Source organism: Bison bison, unplaced genomic scaffold (genome assembly GCF_000754665.1).
Source record: "Bison bison bison isolate TAMUID 2011002044 unplaced genomic scaffold, Bison_UMD1.0 scf7180017864466, whole genome shotgun sequence".
Classification (NCBI taxonomy): Eukaryota; Metazoa; Chordata; class Mammalia; order Artiodactyla; family Bovidae; genus Bison; species Bison bison.
Window position 1 is genome coordinate 2329534 of NW_011495027.1, and position 14775 is coordinate 2344308.

Consider the following 14775-nt stretch of genomic DNA (forward strand, 5'->3'; position numbering starts at 1 on the left):
TCTGCCTGTCCCTTTAAAAAGAAAAGCTATTGCGTTCTGGTTGCTGAGCTCTCTTGGATTTATTTTATCTTAGCAGCTGTTCCTGAAGTCACTGTTATTCAAATGAGGGCTTTCAAGCTCTTTGTTGTGTTTTTTCATAACTTATGGTATATGCTATCAAACATAAAACTCAAATTTAGAATGGGGTGGAGGTGAGGATAATTAGAAATCCAGGAGAAATAAAGTAATACTGAAAAAAATCTCTAATTTTCATTTAACAAAGACTGTTGAGTATGATCTCCTGAAGCCCCAGTGATAGTAGCAAGGCAAAACCCCTGAACCTCTAAGCACCAGAAGTTTGGATGGTATATTTAGTAATAATGTATGTGTGGGGGAAGATATCCTAAATGGAGATAATGGGACTTTCTGTGGTTAAAAAAGATGGGGAAAGAGCACATCAAACACTTTTCTTGCCACTTCAAAATAAGCAAATCATAAAGTTTACCTAACATAGGCTATGCTTTGATCTAGAAAGAATAAATTTATACCTCATATACCTTTTGTTTCTTTTATTTTTGTTGTTGTTGTTTTCTCAAGAGGTAGCATAAGCCTGCAAACTCTGAGCAAGGAACCTGGCTTTGCCTCATACTTGTGCTTTTCATTTAATTTACAAATTAAATGATTAGTTTTGCTAAGAGCAAAGCATATATGGAATTTTAATTTATTTAGGACTCAGTCATATGAAACTCATTTCTAGTCATGTATAATCATTTCCTAGTATGAATGTCAATGATTTATTGAGTAATTATTATTTGTCAAACAGTATTCTAAGTGCTTACATATTAATTCTTTGAATTCTCAGTATAACCGTATGAGGTAGGTATCATTATTGCCTTTATTTCTAAATTAGTAATTAAGAAAGCAGAGGTTAATTTGCTCAAGAATACCCTGCTAGGAAATTTCAGAATTAGGGTTTACAGAGCTCTTGTGTTAACCACCATGTCATACCCAGTATTTAGGACTGCCTTAACCTCTCATTCACCAATCATTTTTGTTCAAATGCCTGCTGCCTAGTGAATAGAAATCTTCAAACCAGGATAACTGTATCCGCCCATGTGTATGAAGACTCTCCAGTAGTACAGAGCATGGATAGTTTTAAGGGACTCAATTCCACATTCTTAACTTTCATTTCTTTTGTAAAAAATATTTATTTATCTGCTGCTCCAGGTCTGTGGGATGCGGATTCTAGTTCCCTGACCAGGAACTGAAGCCGGGACCCCTGCTTGGGAGCAAAAGAGTCTTAGCCACTGGACCACCAGGGAAGTCCCTCAGCTTTCATTCTTACACATTCCTAAAATTTATGTGCTGAAAATATGCTTTCAATCGCTTTTCCATACCGCCCCCTTTTTTTTTTTAACAATTTCCATTTTCCCATTTAACATAAGAAAGTCTTTCTTCTCACAAATTCCACGTCATACTGTGGTGCGTTGACTTCAGTTGCACAAAACATGGAAAATTAAAAGCCTGTGTGAGTGCTGAGAAAGGGAATGACCATGATGACTGGAGAACAACAGTGTCACCTGCTAGAGCACTAACAATAATTTAAATGGCTTTAGTTCAGATTTCAGCTGGAAGGAGGCCGAGGTGCAGTTTTCTTCAATCCTCTGCAATCCAGGTTTATCTGACACCAGCGGCCTCACCATGTCGCCTAAGTTAGACACTAAGGAGACAAAGTTATATACCTGAGGGGCGCCCGTGGGGAAGTCTGTGCCACGTCTGTCCTGGCCCCCAAGCTCGGCCCCCTGGGTCTGTCTCCAAAAGAGGTTGGTGATAACATTGCAAAGGCGCTGGTGATTGGAAGGGTCTGAGGACTCCAGTGAAACCGATCGTTCAGAACAGACAGGCCCAGATTGAGGTGGTACTTTCTGTGTCTATCCTGATCATCAGAGCCTTTAAGGAGCAACCAAAAGACAGAAAGAAGCAGAAAAATAGTAAGCACAGTGGAAACATCACTTTTGATGAGGTCATCCACGTTGCCCAGCAGATGTAACACCAGTCTTTAGCTACAGAATACTCTGGAACTATTAAAGAGATCCTGGGGACTGCCAGGTCTGTGGGGTCTGATGTGGATGGCAGTTATCCTCATGACAGCATAGATGAATGACAGGAGTGGTGTGGTGGAATGCCCAGCTGGTTAAGAGCTGCAAAGGAACAGAATTCAATAAAGGGTTATTTGACAACCAGTAGGAAGAAAAAATACTTTAAGGAACAGATCATCACATGGTTTTTGGCATATAGTTGAAAGCAGTTCAAGGAACTGAGTAACAGGGCTACAGCAAATCCCTTCAGCTCCCATCTACTTACTTCTGTGAATAAACTGCTTCAGCAGTTATAAGAACAGTATCAAACTCATGATTAGGGTTGGGGTGAAACTCAGTATTACCCTATAATACTCATTCCCAAATCCACTGGGGAAAAAAGCCCCTTCCATTTTGCTAACAGATATGTTTTATTTTTATGCTTAAAAATAGTTACCAATTTGTGATATAGCCATGTTTGATCAGTTGTGTACTGCTAACAATTTTAGTGACAACTCCATCCAGAGATAAAACTAGGACCTTAGAGTTAACAGAAAGCAAAATTATGTAAATATATAGTTGTAAAAAATGATGCAGTCATCAATACAAATTTTTCAAGTATGAAATATGCAATAAAATAGCAGCCTGTGGGAGCAATGGAAATATGGAAATGAAAACATGAGTTCAAGAAGAAGGAACAATGTAAATTTTCTGGCTGTTTAAGAATAGCTAGGTCACATATATTTTAAATGAATAATGTTGGGTAAAAAAAGTACTATGAGATTTAGACTCTTTGGGGTAACTTTAAAAGAGTGAGCTAACAGCTTTATTTTAAAATATCATGAATTGCATGCAATATGCTGGAAATGATGTTCTGCAAATGTACATTGAAAAATTACAGGTGGCAACATAAAAATACAGGAAAGATGCAAATTTTTAAAAATTCTTTCAGGGAGGTATGTGAACAGAAAGTTTGAAGCCCACTAATCTTGAAGCTGCAAAAGATCTCCCCCTGGGTACTTAAAATTTGGTCCAAGTAATCATTAACAGTACCATTTTACATATTAAAAACATGGTTGCTGTGTAAAATAAAATACCTTTAGTCACTGCTCTTCGCCCTGGATTTTCAGCAAATGCTAGCAAATGAGAACTGAATATACCACTTTAAATTGTCACGGGTATTTTTCCTGTGCTAGTCTAGCATCTCTAAAGAGGGCTACTGTGTGTAACTATGTCCACCATACTGCGTATGTTTTAGGAAAACAATAAAACAAAACATAGCTTTTAAGATAAATGTGCCAGAAGATTTTCCTGTCATTTTTCTACCAATATAAGCCTAGTCTATGAACTCCTTAGGCTAAATATTTTCCAAACCCAAATTTAGGACCCATGATCTGATATGTGAAAGTGTCCTTTAAACGGGCAGCTTACTGGAAATCAGATTTCCTGAAAATCCAGGGACTCAGATCAAAATAAGTAGGTATGATCCACAGCACATCTACTATTTCAAAGTGAAAGTCTTATAACTTTTCCTAGTACCAAACTTGGATTCTAGAAAGCATGGATTCTTATTTTATTCTGCTACTGATCCTCAATAAATCTTCTCTGGGCTTCATTTTCTTCATGTGTAAAAGAAGTGGGATTGCTTACTTATTTTTTGTTCCTTTTCTGTGCAGAAGATTTTTTTCCTTCAATTCATTCAACAAGCTTTTACTGAGCACCTGCCATGTACTAGATTCAAAGGTGAATGAGATAAAGTAAGTCCCTTCCCTCAAGGTGCTTCCAGGCTATGAGGACAATGAGACTGTTAATTTGTTTACAGATCATTACAACACAGACTGATAAATGCTGTAACAGAGGAGTGTGGAAAGGCATAGATAGCAATGGCTCAGAGGAGGGAAGTGTCAAGTTAATGAAGACTTCATGCAGAACCAAACTCTGAAATGTGTCATTTGGTCCATCTCATGCTTTAAATTTTTTAAAATTTTCATTCCTTTTAGTTATTTTTCTTCTTTTAATTTATTTTTAATTGGAGGATAATTACAAAGTTGTGTTGGTTTCTGCCATACAACTAGAATTACCCAGAAGTATACATATGTCCCCTCTCCCTTGAGCCTCCCTCCCACCCCCTCATAAATTTCCTTTACTTTTGAAGATGTAACAATACATCCATATAATATAAAATTCAAAATGTATAAAAAGGCATGCTATGAAAAGTTTCCCTGTATCTTCCCTTCACCAGCCTAGTTTCTCTCCTCCAACACAATCAGGACTGCCAATTTCTTGTATATTCTTCCAAAGATTTTAATCATGTCTTAAAAGAATGAGTGTAAGATAATCAAGTAAAAAAAGACGGAGGGAGCATTGCGACAAAGGGAACAAGCAGAGCTTGTGGGGGAGTTGGGCCTTTGGGGCTGCAGGGCAGTGCTTTGAGGGCTCTTTGCATGTTAAGTTCGGATCTGATCATGAAGCATTAGGACAGCCACCCATGCTGAGCAGAGATGGTGCCTGATTAAAATAATGATTTAGAAAGAGCACTCTGGCAGAAACGGGGAGAACAGATTGGAGAGAGGTGAGATGAATGAGGGAGACCAGTTAGGAGGCAACTGTAATAATCCAAGGAAGTACTGATGAGAAACTAAGGCAGGACAGAATCAGTCAGCATTGGAAAGGGGGCCAACATGGAGTTATTAAGGAAGAAGGATGAACAGCATTACTGGATCAATTGGATTCTGATGGATTTAATTCCTGTCTGTTTTCACCTAAGAATTGCCTGAGTCAAGTTCTAAGAATAATTAGACATAATTATACACACACGGAGAAGGCACTGGCGACCCACTCCTGTACTCTTGCCTGGAAAACCCCATGGGCAGAGGAGCCTGGTAGGCTGCAGTCCATGAAGTCACGAATAGTTGGACACGACTAGAGACTTCACTTTCACTTTTCAGTTTCATGCATTGGAGAAGGAAATGGCAACCCAATCCAGTGTTCTTGCCTGGAGAATCCCAGGGATGGGGGAGCCTGGTGGGCTGCCATCTATGGGGTTGCACAGAGTTGGACACGACTGACATGACTTAGCAGCAGCAGCATACACACACACACACCCCACTGAAGCAGTCACCAGGGTGCTCCATATTGTCTTAGATGTTAATCTCAGTGAGGTGGAGATGTCCAAGCTTCCCAGGTCAAATTTCATTCTTATCCCTGGGCTTTCCTGGTGGCTCACTGGTAAAGAATTCGCTTACCAATGCAGGTAGCCAGGAGTTTGATCCTTGGTCATGGGAAGACCCCACGTGCTACGAGGCAACTAAGCCCATGTGCCAAAACTATTGAGCCTGTACTCTAGAGCCTGAGAACTGCAACTACTGAGCCCATGTGCCATAGAGCCTGTGCTCTGCAACAAGAAAAGCCACTGCAATGAGAAGACCGAGCACTGCAATTAGAGAGTAGCCCCTGCTCACCTCAACTAGAGAAAAAACGAAAAATCTTTGCAGCAACAAAGACCCAACACAGGCAAAAATTAAATAAATAATGAATTTATTTTAAAAAAAAATTCTTATACTACTCTGTCATCAGAAAAATCCTCTGTAAACACACTCTCCTCTGAACAGCCCCTTCACTTTCTATTAATAATTCTGAGGGAAACCTGGTGTTCCCTGAGGATACTGTGTTCCCTGCAGCCCTCGTGAGTGGTGGCCAGTTTTCTTTGACCTCATGCACCACTGGGTGAGAAGGTGATCCAGGTGTTCCAAGTCATTGTCTCTTTCTTGCCCTCCCCCAACAGCGTCACTGGAGCTCATGCTCTGAAGCTCGCCTCCAGACCTCTAGCTGTGGTCTCCTCCTGTCCTCCTGGTCTTTCCCACACGTTCTTCAGAGATTTCAGCACCAGGATTACTGTCTGTCTCTCCCATTCTCCTGTCATTATTCTTGGTGATTTCAATATCCACACGGCTGGTACATCCAATCTCATGGACTCTATTCCTCAACCTCTTTACCTCCAGTGATCTTTTCTTCTGCCACTCCACTCCACCCAACAACCCCCACAGTTATCCTTGTCATTTTTAATAACTGTCTCCTCTCAATTATCTCAGTGTTGAGCGTTTTACTTCTACATCCAGCTCATGCCCTCAGCTCAAAAAATTCTTCCACTCTACCAGGCGCTTTGTTCATCTGACCCTATTGCCTTTTTGCTGTTTATTTCCATCCCTCAGGTCCTCATTCTCTCCTTACCTAGCTTAAATTTCATGGTCCTGCATTATAATTACTCCTTTAAATCCTCTGTTAACCTCTTTCAACCTTTTGTTGCTTCCATTATATCATCCTTAAAAAAATCCCGACTCTAGGAATAGTCCTGTCTCTACCTTCTCTGTTTCTGCTCTTAAGAATCTAAATATACCTCAAGAAAAAAATTGATTATGCTGACATCAGACCTTAAGTTGACTCTTACTGCTGATTGTCGATTCTTTTGTATTTTCCTAGTCTATTTATTTGACTCTCCCAGGGCTATTTCTTTCACGAAACTTCATCACCTTCCCCCTATTTCATTGACCATTACTCTCAGACAAATATAAGCAGCAACAGGAACTGTCACCATCCAACGCCCCTCCTTCTTGCATCTGTTCCCATATGCCATCTTTTCCTTCTATTGCAGTGAGTGCGCTGTCCAGTCTCTGCCTACCATCCCCTTCACTGGTGCACTGGATTCCTGTCCCCGCTACTCCCATGGTTACCTCACTGTCTTCCTATACGTTCAATTTTTTTTTCTCTCTGTTGAATCATTCTCATTAATGAACAAACAACACTTTTAAAAACATTACCCCCTTGACTTCATATTTCCTCCAACTACCACCTCATTCTTTTGCTTCCCTTTACAGAAAAAATTCCTTAAAATAATTGTCTGTGCCCAGCATCTCCACATCTTTACCTCCCTCTTGAATCAGCCTTTAATCGGGCCTACATTCAGTCATGGGTGCAGGTAGCTCCTGAGTTACTTATTATGGCTTTTCACCAAAGAGAGATGAGAATTGGATGTATTCCAGAAAATTCTGAGAAGAGACTTTGTTTCAGCTTGGTTGATGTGCCTACTCCTTGAACCAATCACTGTGTTACGAGAAATGTGGTCACATAGCTTAGTCTAGATCATAGACTAACATCTTCTGCCAGAGGCAGAGTTACCATGATTGGCAGTTCCAGTGGAACCACACGGAGTAAATGAGGAGCAGTTAAGGAGTGGTGCTCTTACCAAAGAGAAAGGGACGCAGGATAAACGTAAAAAACAGATACCCTAATAAAGTTCCAAAGGTGGAATAGGAACCTGGAACTGGGTGGCAGACAAATCCTAGAAGGATGACTGCAGTATAATTTAGATCACAGTTTATTCCATAACAAAGCAGAGTGGGTGAAATAAATTTCAATAAATTTCATGCCTTATCTGATTATTTGAGCTTCCCTGCTGGCTCAGTGGCAAAGAATCTGCCTGCCGGTGCAGGAGATGAGGGTTTCATCCCCAAATAGGGAACATCCCCTGGAGTAGGAAATGGCAACCCATTCCAGGATTCTTGTCTGGAAAATCCCATGGACAGAGGAGCTGGTGGGTTACAGTCCGTAGGGTCACAAAAGAGTCCAACACAAGTTAAAGATTAAACAACAATCCAACCATCTATAAAATATAAATAATAAAAATAATTTTAAAAGTACTTTTCTAAAATAATATTAGGCAAAGTCTCTATAAAGCAAAACTTAGAAAAAGAATCTAGCTGTTGTTGCAAACTGGCAACACATCCAAATCAGAGCAAGACAATAATTTCTACTGATCATTGTCATAAGAAATAAAGTTTTAAGTTCAGCACACTTTAAATTTAGCACACTTCTTGCAAACCCAGAGTAGGAAATAAAAAACACGAACACATTCTAAAATATTCAAACAAAAATAGCCTTAAGAAAAAAAAAATAAGCGTTTGAAGTTATATGTGTACAGAAAGTTTTGCTATCTCATTTGTTTAGTGTAATAACTGTTGACAAAATGCCTTTTGTCTCAACTATATAAAACAAAACAAACGAAATAAAATAGGAAAAAAAAAAAACCTGCTGGAGATTTTGAGACACTAAAGTTCTCAGAACTGCTGTTCGCATTTATGTAATATGATGAACTATTTATAATCCCAGCATTTTCAGAATTCAACATATTTAAATGTTGCTACCTGATTTTACAAGCCAAGAGATTTAAAGCTAGAACTGCAAGCAATATGGATAGAATAGTCAAACCCAGACCAGATGGCTCTTTAATGCTTTTTAAGTAGGCTGGTGGTAACATCGTGTTATCTGAGGACCCAAAATAGCTCTTCAAAAATCTCTCTCTTATCTAAGAGACTTGGTGCCTGAAACCCCACCTTTAGCAATTGGGGAAGGTTAGAGGATATATCCTGGAGGAGGGCATGGCAACCCACTCCAGTGTTCTTGCCTGGAGAATGAATCCCCATGGACAGAGGAGACTGGCAGACTGCAAGTCCATGGGGTCACAAAGAGTCGGACACAACTGAGTGACTAAGCTCACACGCACCCTCCTGTACTTAGTTGCTCAGTCATGTCCGACTCTTTGCGACCCCATGGACTGTCTCCCACCAGTCAACTCTGTCCATGGGGATTCTCCAGCCAAGAATACTGGACTGCGTTGCCATGCCCTCCCCCAGGGGATCTTCCCGAACCCAGTTCTCCCGCATTGCAGATGGATTCTTTACCATCTGAGCCACCAGGGAAGCCCTAAAGTTATATTATTATGCCCCTCCTCCCAAGCTTTCTGATCCAATCTTTAAAGGCCTGGGGTCATGCTGATTTTCAATTGTAGAGCAAATTTCATCATCTTTTCCCAAGGGTTTTAGAATGAGTGACAACCTTCTGATGTCCCTGTGGGTCTAGCAATATTCACCAATTTCTACTTCTGATTACATCAATATTTTCCTTCCAAAAGCTGACATTCAAACTCAAAATGTGCTCCAGTAATATGGTTCTGGGTTTTTACTTCTTCAAGCTTCTTTCTGCTTGCAAATTTATTTGTTAGAAACTAGAACTTAGATGCAATAAAAATAACTGTACTCTCCAGAAAGATAAAACAGATCTGAAGCTACATGCAACAGGGAAGTATTTATAACAAAGTCAGTTTACAGGAATTATTCATAACAAAGATAGTTTAAAGATGTATTTAGCTGAGTAGCATATATCTGCCTTAGGTAATAGTTGGGAGAGGCTTTTAAGTTCTTTAAAGAGTTTTGAAGCCAAATGAGTGGTAGAAGTCAATGCTACTATCACCCAAAAGGCCAAAGCTAAAAAAACAATCATGGTACCATTGAGCATTCACTCACAGGAGCTTCCAATTTATCAGGTGATGTATGGTTTATCTGATTAATACTCTCCAACAACCTGCTCTGAATACAGCACCACACCCTCCCTCTTTGTTTGCAAGAGTTCTTAGCTGTGAGTGAATCGAATGCTGGCTAGAATCAAGCCCACCTTCTCCCAGGGGAGAGTCCACTGTCTGTCTTCTCTACAGAGGCCTGAATAGAAATAAATCAACCATTCAATATGCCTACTCAGTTGAAAGCCTATTCCCTGAGGGCTGACCTCAATCCCACAGTGAATGGGGAACCGATTAGCATATCACGGATCCCAGAGTACCAGGCATTGTCTGGTAAACAAAAAGAAATTAGAAACACAGGAGTGGGACACAAAAGCAGAGACAAATTAATGCTCTATGTGTGTTAATGTTTATCTTTGCTTAAATAAAGATTTTTGAGACAAGTGGTCAGCCATCTGTAAATAAATGTCTAGTTAGATGGTGGGGTGGAGGCAGTATTGTTCATTCAATAGAACACTCAAGATTTAGATTTCACAGGTGAGCTTTAGAATCATTAAAAATAAAGATGACTTCCTCCTGCCATTAAACTCTTATTACCTATTGGTTTTGCTTTTAGTTAGGGCTCTATTAAATTGTATTTATATGTTTAGCTGTTTACTCTGTTAAACAGACAAAAAAATGAGACGACAGGAATCAACAGTGGTTAGCGGAACAAGCTAAATGATTAGATGAAGGTCAGCAAAGCTCAGAACGTGGAAAAGTCTACAGGATAGATGACATGTATTTTCCAATAAATAAAATACAAGAAAAAGTAAAAAAAGAGGAAAGAGAAATCTATAAAAGAGACATAAGAGACATATTGACCTCATGCAATGTGTGGACCTTGTTTGGATCTTGCCGTAAATACATAAATGTTTAAAACATTATGAGACAATTGAGGATATTTGAATACTGGACATTTGATTAAATAAAGCCTTTATACTGAATATACATAGTTATACTGAATATATATAGTTAAAATGATATGATGTCTAGGATTTGTTTTGAAATATGCAAGGTTATTGATTGTCCATGGTTAATAATTCAGGTTGAGAGATAGATACATGGAGATTCTTTATATTGCCATCTCTTCTTTTATGTTTGACATTATCCATAATAAAACTTTTTTTTAAATCAGCAAGATATGAATAATAAAACAGAAACTATTCTTGTTAGAAATACACTACAGTACTTCTACATGTTCTTATTTAAGGACACTGTAAAAGTCCAATCAAAGTTCATAAACATATAAGCTCTTTTGTGAATGAATAAGCATAAAGCACTTGAAATGCTGCTATATACACTACATGATAAGTGTTCAATAATTGTGTTAAAGGTAGTAGGTCTAAATCTTGGCTTGTAAATGCAAGCATTTAAGAAAGAACGTATTTTTCTACAGCAGAATAAATCTCTTTTTCAATTCCACTTTCTACCTAGGGTGGTAGAAAAACAAATTATCAGTCAACTGTAAGATCTGCCCAAATTTTCACCTGTATTTTACCTAAATTGCAGAGGCATCTATAGAACCAGGTGCTGGAGTCGGGGGCATGGGGTGGGGGTAAGGGGAGTTTGTCTGAACCTTTACATCTTCTGTTCACACTTAGCATTTTCTGAGACATCCACCATTGCACAGGACTCTCCATCCTTGGGCTGGGTGGATCTCTAATCTTCTACCAGGCCATTCTAAGTTCTTGGAACTCATACTGCTGCTCACCACAATGGGCCGTCCTTGAGACTCTCCAAGGCCATTTTGCTTGGGGTTTTCCTACTTTCTGAGGCTCTACCTGGGAGACCAGACACCGATCTCTTCTTTTGAACCTCACAAACCTAGTTGGGGTCTTGCCCAGTTTCATTCTCCTCTACCGTACCCCAGTCCAGACGGAGCCTAGGGAGCTGGTGCAGGGCCCCCTTTTCTCAGGACCCATTAAAACAATTTCTCTATCATTTCCATTCAACACAGCCTTCGTCTGCAGCCTGGGAAGCACTTGCTTTTTATCAGCTGTATTCCCTTACATAATTTTTTGGGCTCAAGTGCTGGAAAGGTGTGTTTTTCCTACTTTCTCCTATCATATTCCCTCTCTGAAGCAATGCTTGGAGAGAGAGTTAACTGATTACAGAGAGAAAGGAAATAGTGACGGGGGAATGTGTCCATAAGTATTTCAATTATTTTTCTTTCCATTCCAACAATGCGTGAATGGAAAAAGTACACAGCTGAGTTCCTTAACCTTTTCAAAGTCCCATAATGAGTTAAGACAGCCTTGGCTATGATTCAGAACATCCAGAATGAGAATCAGATTGGGTGGGCGCCCTTGACTCAGTCCCCAAAAGAACAAATGAACTCTCCAAAGTGGGCTTACAGGTTCAAAAGAGATTCACCCCTTCAATGTTTTCCAAAAATCTATCCCAAGAGAACTAGTGAAAGCTAACAAGCTCAGACCCAGAGAAATGTGGCCAGATAGCATCCACCAATTGTTGCACTTCAAATCTAGGATGAAGGTTCAAGTTTGCAGGAAAATCTTTTTTTTTTTTTTGCTAACAAAAGAGAAGCTAGGAAAAGTAAAATTTGTGTTTTTAGTCCTGAGTCGTCCCCTCCCACTGTACATTTGGAAATCATGCCAGGCTGGTGGTTTCACTTATTCACCTAACTGTTCAGGCATTCAGTAAACACGTGTATCATTGTGCCAGGCACTGTGCTAGGAACCCATTCGCAACTAAGACTGAGGCCATTGGAAGATCACGTATCTTCAATATGTATTGGGTTTTGTTTCCTGATCCAAATTGACCAATCCGTGGAAATGAATTTGAATAAAACATTAAGCCAATGTTCTGGCCAGAAACATCAGTTATTATGGGCTAAGGAATGTGTAGTTAGGACATGTGTGACTAAGGATGAAAAACACTAACAGTGGCTTTCAGCTGAACGGAAGGGACTAGAATGAAAAGGCCCTTTATTAGCAGCGTGATGGGAGTGCATTGTGCATGTGACTGTCAGGTTAAATGCCGCTGCGTTATTACTGGTCTAATGAATTTTAAAAGTATCATTCTAACGCAAATCCGGTGAGCAACAAAGATAAAGAAATTCTGCAACCACAGCTGAAAACATTGCCACCTCCAGGGAAGTTTATAAACCAGCCTACACTCAGGCTGGATTATGCTTGGGCCCATTAACCACTCACTCCTCAAAACAAACATCTCTTTGAACCCAAGTTAAGGGCCAAGAGAAAAAGCACTAATTGTAATCTAACAGTTGAGGGACCAGAAGGTCATGTATTCATTCCCCTTACTTCACAGCCTCACATATTCCCAGAATTTCCAGCTCACTGAAAGAAATTAATCACTTTGCCATTATATGCTATGCATTTTCTCTTCCAATATGATAAGCTGATACTTGCTTTGTTCAGTTTCTATTAATTAGTGATAATGATGGGGCTTATAGCCAGTTGAATTAGGTCACTGGTTAAAAAGAAAGGTCTTTATAGAAATTACTGGGTTTTGTTTTGTTTTGTTTTTTTGCTATGGCATAATGCTATTATTTTTTAAACAGTTAAGAGGTCAAAGCTATTTCCATAAGACATTTAAACAAAGTAGCTGTTCAGGTAGGCTTTCATCTGAGGATTGGTGACTTTGAAAAATTCAGTACATAAAAGAAAAACAAGAAATGCCCTTTCTCAAATACTTAAACTGTAGCAGAAGGATCACCCCTATTTTATAGACACACTTTGCTTCAAACCTCACTTTTGAGATGAAAACCATGTCTATGCAAGTTTACATACAGAAAAGTATGCGTGAAGAAAGAAACAGCTTCTTTGACTATGAGCCATAAAACTCCTCTGTATGGTGTGTGTGAGTAGTGGGGACCCATGTCCCCGGATGCACCAGTGGAACCACAGATGCCTGATGACAGGGAGAGGGTTTGCTGACTCAGGGTCTTCCTCTCTCCCCAACATTAGGCACCTGCCACAGTCCCAGAGCTTCACTTCAGGTCCAGCTGGGTAATTTTTAGGTAACTCTATACATAGCATTAGCAATAAACACTATAATCATAGCCTTCAATCCAGTGACTAAATGCAATAGATTATTTTGTTTTCCATTTTTCCAATTAGCTCAGCTTTATGGCTGTCTTCTATTTTTGCACTTGGCTATTCTTTCCTTGTAAAAGCAGCAAATCTACCTCCAGCTTCATCATCTCCATATTTTTGACTAGTAATTACAAATGTCTAATGAAAGTGGTCTTATAGTGTCTTAAACACTTTTTAAAAAAAGTATTTCCAGGTTTAACTGGAGGAAGATTAGACTCTGTGACTTTCTTCTTTCTTCCGAATCTATTTGTAGTGTCGGAAAAGGGTTAACATTCTGGTTTTCCAACGTATGCACTATATACCTCTTCCCCATCTTTCTAAATCTTTGTAAACTGAGGGAGCACCAAAACCCACATTTATATTATATCTGATGATGAGTAAGGCCTTACTTGGTTGTGTCTTCATCACCTGCAGTTCCTAGATCTTCTCAGTGTAGTTGGCTGGTAGTTTTCTCATACTGCTTTAGCGTTGGTGATGCATAGGAACCTTTATTCCAATGGCCGGAATAGGAATTCTGGCTACCTGAAGGTTAACGCTAAACTCCTTTCTCATCATCCGTATGGAAGTAATCAGATACCCCTATCTTCCACAAACTCCAGCCTGCCACAGTATGCCACCTGGTCTCTTTTTTATGAGTTAGTTTGAACAACCTGGGTTAAAAGAGATTCAGTCAGCCAATGGATCCATTGCTGAGGGTGGTATAATTATTTCTCCCCACTTCCCCACATCTGTCATTGCATCTGGCCCTGTCAAGTTTCAAGTGAATAAAGAAATGAGATACAGGAGACACAAAAATGGCTTTGAATTTGTGGCAAAGCAGACTTGCCAAAATCCTCTGTTTACTAAAAGATTTATCCACCAAGTTATGGACATAGATGTGCAACCTTAGTCTCTGTGATAGGAACAAGCCCTGTCCATGACTTATAACACAGAGGAAGCCTGATGGGCACACCCTTTGGAGGGTGGCAGCTCAAAGAAAAGATAGAGAAAGAGATGGAGTCAGGTATGCTTAGTTACATCACCTAATTCACTGATCAGGAGGAAGCGTATTGAGTTCTTTTCTTCTGAATGGTGAAATGGAGATTCTTTTCTCTTTATAAACAGAGGCAACAAAGCATGCACCCCTAGCACAGTCACAAATGGTGCCAGAGTCCAGGCAAAGGAGTGTTTGGTTGAGTTGCCCAGGCTTCCTTGCCAAGATGGGTTTGTCTGGGCCCCGTGGGTAAGAAGGGGGCAGAGCCACAAATGG

General features: G+C 39.7%; 1 pseudogene; it reads left to right on the forward strand.

Annotated features, from left to right (window-relative positions):
* The first annotated feature begins 1665 nt into the window (after nt 1-1665).
* Nucleotides 1666-2300, forward strand: LOC105003262 (annotated as a pseudogene).
* The last annotated feature ends 12475 nt before the right edge of the window (nt 2301-14775 follow it).